We start from the raw sequence: 5,569 nt of genomic DNA on the forward strand, positions 1-5,569 counted from the left end.
CCAGATATCTTGTCTAGTGCATGCCAAAGTCACTTGACGTGGAGCTTGAGTTTGATCCTGAAATCGAAAAAACTTTCCGCGGAGAAGACAGCAGCAGAGACTAAAAGAACTGATGGAGAGGCAGTTGAATGATCAAGAGAAGGAACGTCGTGAAGATAGACATGTGGAGATACCGCGCCGCATACCAATGATGGAATATGCCCAACCTTCTTTGGAGGGTGCACGCCCTAGCATTGTGAGGCCTATCGTGCGGGCAAATCACTTTGAAATCAAGCCAGCCATAATCCAGATGATTCAGAACACAGTCCAATTTGGAGGAACCGCAGTAGATGACCCAAACACGCACATCGCGGATTTTCTTGAAATTTGCGATACTTTTAAATTCAATGGAGATTCTGATGATGCTGTTATGTTGCGTTTATTTCCTTTCTCCTTACGTGATAAAGCTAAAGCGTGGTTAAATTGTTTGCCTGTAGGTTCGATCGCTACATGGGAGTACATGGCGAAAGCATTTCTCATCAAATACTTCCCTCCCTCCAAGACCATGAAGCTGCGGGCAGACATTACAACATTTGCTCAATTCGATCAGGAATCTTTATATGAGGCATGGGAACGCTTCAAGAATCTACTACGAAGATGCCCACATCACGAGTTACCACTTGGGTTAGTCGTTCAAACATTTTATTATGTTTTGCTTACTCCTAACCGTACTATGATAGATGATGCTTCTTGTGGAAACCTGTTGAGAAAAACCGCGGAGGAAGGATATGAATTGTTAGAGGAGATGGCTGCTAGCAGCTATCACCCTCAATCTGAAAGAAAAAACTTGCGGAAGAGTGCAGGAGTTTACCAGGTAACTGATTTTTCTGCTATTACTGCACAACTTGATGCTTTAAACAGGAAACTAGATAGCTTGAATGTGGGTGGCACGGCGATGCGTCTTCAAGAGATATTCTATGACAAGTGTGGAGGGGAACACTATGCGAAGTATTGTCAAGAGGACAATCCATTTTATGTGCAAGAAGGGGCACCAATAAATCAAGTAGGGGTCCAAAACCGCCCAAAGAATGACCCGTATTCGAACACATACAATCCGGGGTGGAGGCAACACCCAAACTTCTCTTGGGGTGGTCAAAACAGCCAGAATAGAGCACAAGGAGGACAATCATATGGGAAACAACCGATGTACAGATCCGATCCTCCTAGAGAAGAGAAGTCCAATTTGGAGCAGCTGATGTCTAAGTTCATCTCGTCTACCGAGACTAGACTACAGAATCATGATGCATCGATAAAGGGGCTTGAGAATCAAATTGGGCAGTTGGCAAAAATGATCACAAACAGAGAGCCGGGCACCTTGCCAAGTAACACAGAGACAAATCCAAAAGAGCAAGTGAAGGCCATCGAGTTGAAGAGTGGGAAAATTTTAGAGTCAAGAGAAAAAGAGAGAACTCAAAAATCGGATGAACACCCTGAAACATCCAAAGGTAAGTCCTCTAACTCTACACCATCACCCACTGCACAACCTAAAATTGTTATTCCCCCAACTTTTCCTGCAGCACTGAAAAAAGCAAGACTAGATGCACAATTCGGTAAGTTTCTTGAGATATTCAAAAAATTTCATATCAATATTCCTTTTGCCGATGCCTTGATGCAAATGCCTAGTTATGCTAAGTTTTTGAAAGATATATTAGCGAATAAGAGGAAGTTGGAGGATCACATGACAGTGAGTCTTACTGAAAATTGTTCTGCTTTGGTGCAAAGCAAGATCCCACCGAAACTTAAGGATCCAGGGAGTTTCTCTATTCCTTGCACGATTGGAGATTTTGTTTTTCATAAAGCGTTATGTGATCTTGGTGCAAGTATTAACCTGATGCTTCTTTCTGTGTTTAGGAAACTTGGATTGGGAGACCTAAGCCGACGCGGATGTCCTTACAACTAGCTGACAGATCCGTCAAGTACCCCCGCGGATTGATTGAGGATGTACTAGTGAAAGTGGACAAATTTATTTTTCCTGTGGATTTTGTGGTACTTGACATGGAGGAAGACATAGAGATGCCCTTGATTCTTGGGAGACCATTCCTTGCGATTGGCAAGGCCCTGATTGATGTTCAAGAAGGGAAGTTGAGATTAAGAGTGGGCAAGGAAGAGATCACTTTTGATGTTTTTAATGCACTTAAGCACACACTTCACTCTGATAGTTGTTATTGAATTGATGCTGTTGATGCTCTCGTTTCTGACTATGTGCAGGATTCTCTTGGGGACCCTTTGGAAGCCACCCTCACAACTGAATTGGAGGATGACGACTTGGACGAAGAAAAAGCTGAAATAGTAGCATACTTCAATGCCAACCCTCCATGGAGAGGGCCGATGAGGATGAGACTGGAAGATCTGGGAGAGCGCAGAGATTTGACCCCTCCAAAGTCAAGCATCGAGGAACCACCGACGCTTGAACTCAAACCCTTACCTCCGCACCTGAAGTACATATTTCTAGGTAAGAATAACACTTTGTCTGTCATTATTTCTGCTGCTTTGACAGATGCTATGGAGGAAAAATTGTTGCAAGTTCTCAAGGAGCACAAAAGAGCATTCGCCTGGAAGGTGGCAGACATAAAGGGAATTAGTTCATCGATATGCATGCATAAAATCTTGATGGAAGAAAAGTACTCACCTCTCGTGCAACCTAAAAGACGACTAAATCCAAAGATGCAAGAGGTAGTGAAGGCTGAAACTATTAAGCTTCTCGATTCAGGTATTATCTACCCCATTTCCGATAGTGCGTGGGTAAGTCCGGTTCAATGTGTGCCTAAGAAAGGAGGGATCACGGTGATCACCAATGAAAAGAATGAACTTATTCCCACAAGAACTGTTACGGGGTGGAGAGTGTGCATTGACTATAGGAAACTAAATGATGCCACCCGTAAGGACCATTTCCCCCTTCCCTTTATTGATCAAATGTTGGAGAGATTAGCGGGGCATGAATTTTATTGTTTTCTAGATGGGTATTCGGGGCATAATCAAATCACTATTGCACCTGAGGACCAAGAGAAAACCACTTTCACTTGTCCTTATGGCACTTTTGCTTTTCGGCGTATGCCTTTTGGTCTTTGTAATGCACCACTGCTATATTCCATGATATGATTGAAACCTTTCTTGAAATATTTATGGATGATTTTTCTATCTTTGGTGCGACGTTTGATGAGTGTTTGCAGAATTTGAGATCCGTGTTGAGAAGATGCGAGGAGACGAACTTGGTGCTCAATTGGGAAAAGTGTCATTTCATGGTACAAGAGGTAAATGTTTTAGGGCACAAGGTTTCGGAAAAAGGAATTGAGGTGGACAAAGCTAAAATTGAAGTAATAAAGAACCTACCACCACTAGCCTCAGTAAAGAGAGTTAGAAGTTTTCTAGGCCACGCCGGCTTTTATCGGCGTTTTATCAAAGATTTTTCTAAAATTGCAAAACCTCTATCTTCCCTACTTATGAAAGATGTGCCTTTTGATTTTCATTCTGACTTTTTACAGGCATACGAGGATTTGAAGGAGCGCTTGGTGACGGCTCCTGTCTTGGTGGCACCAGATTGGGATCTACCTTTCGAGATCATGTGCGACGCCAGTGACACTGCGGTGGGAGCTGTGCTTGGCCAGCGACAAAACAAGGTATTTCATACAATTTACTACGCAAGTAAGACCTTAGATGAGGCTCAATTGAATTATGCAACAACTGAAAAGGAATTACTTGCAGTAGTATTTGCGCTTGACAAATTTCATGCATATCTTGTTTTGTCAAAAGTCATTATTTACACAGACCACTCTGCACTAAAATATTTGCTTGCTAAAAAAGATGCAAAACCACGCTTACTTCGGTGGATCTTACTTTTACAAGAGTTTGACTTAGAAATCAAAGATAAGAAAGGTGTTGAGAATGTGGTTGCGGATCACTTGTCTAGGTTAGAATTCGTCAGTGATGATTGTGTGAATGATGCTATTAATGATTGGTTTCTTGATGAGCAACTGTTTGAGGTGAAAAATTGTCCATGGTATGCAAATTTTGCAAATTTTCTCGTTACAGGCTCACCTCCCCCAAGTTTAACTTTTCACCAAAGAAAGAAATTTTTTTCGGACGTGAAATATTATTTTTGGGAGGAACCATTTTTGTTCAAAATTTGTGCAGATGCCATGATAAGAAGGTGTGTTGCAGAGGAAGAGTTCGGTCAAATTCTCAATCACTGTCATGACCGTGAGGTAGGTGGTCATTTTGGACCAACAAGGACGGCGGCTAAGGTACTTGAATGTGGTTTTTATTGGCCATCCCTTTTTAAAGATGCTCGTTCTTATGTGCTCGCATGTGATAGATGCCAACGGATAGGTAACATTTCTAACCGTCATGAAATGCCATTGAATAATATTCTTGAGTGTGAGGTTTTTGATGTATGGGGAATAGATTTCATGGGACCGTTTCCCAGTTGGTTCACGAAAAAATATATTTTGGTTGCGGTTGACTATGTGTCTAAGTGGGTAGAGGCAGAAGCATTCGCCACTAATGATGCTCAGGTGGTCTTAAAATTTTTAAAGAAAAATATTTTTAACAGATTCGGAACACCACGAGCAATCATCAGTGATGGTGGCACTCATTTTTGCAACAAACTATTTGAAAAACTCTTGAGCAAGTACGGTGTCACACATAAGATCTCTACCCCTTATCACCCCCAAACAAGTGGTCAAGTTGAGGTGTCTAATCGAGAAATCAAGCGAATTCTGGAAAAAGTGGTGGATGTCAGTAGGAAGGATTGGTCGATGAGATTAGATGATGCTCTTTGGGCATATAGGACTGCTTTCAAAACACCTATAGGCACAACACCGTACAGATTATTGTTTTGTAAAGCATGTCACTTACCTGTAGAGTTAGAGCATCGGTCATATTGGGCAACAAAAGCACTAAACTTTAACTTTACTGATCCATGTGAACGATGTTTGCTTCAACTAGATCAGTTGGAGGAATTCTGAAATCGGGCATTTGATCTCGCACTGTCCTACAAAGAAAAGACAAAAAGGGCTCATGACAGGCGAATCATCGAAAGGGAATTCCAAGAAGGAGAAAATGTCCTGCTCTATAACTCCCGGTTGAGACTGTTTCCAGGAAAACTGAAGTCACGATGGTCCGGTCCATTCGTGATTTCGAAATTATACCCATCGGGAGCTGTAGAATTGAAAGATGGAAAGGATGGGACATTTACGGTCAATGTCCAGCGCCTGAAGCACTACATGAGTGGCACCATTGAGCCACAACTTGGAATCACCCGGTTCCAAGACAATTCGAACTGAGACCGGCCGACAGTCTAGCTCTCGACTGTAAATTGAGAACTATTTTTCTTTCCCTTCTCTTGCATTTATTTTTTTTTTTAAAAAAAAAAGAAAAAAATAAAAGCAAAATTCCAGAGAGCTCTGCTCTCGAGCGGTACAAAAATACCGCTCGAGCGCAACAACTTATTTCAAACAACAAATTTCCAGAGAGCTCGGCGCTTGGGCGGTATTTTTTTCCGCTCGAGCGCGAACACTTGTCCCAAAAATTT

At 42.0% G+C, this 5,569-nt stretch overlaps 1 non-coding gene across 1 annotated transcript; it reads right to left on the reverse strand.

The window, feature by feature from the left end:
* Positions 1-548: 548 nt before the first annotated feature.
* Positions 549-654, reverse strand: LOC142521535 (small nucleolar RNA R71). Its single transcript, XR_012814243.1, has one exon. It is a non-coding gene; the product is annotated as a small nucleolar RNA R71 (small nucleolar RNA).
* Positions 655-5,569: the final 4,915 nt, after the last annotated feature.

Source organism: Primulina tabacum, chromosome 12 (assembly GCF_025594145.1).
Source record: "Primulina tabacum isolate GXHZ01 chromosome 12, ASM2559414v2, whole genome shotgun sequence".
NCBI lineage: Eukaryota > Viridiplantae > Streptophyta > Magnoliopsida > Lamiales > Gesneriaceae > Primulina > Primulina tabacum.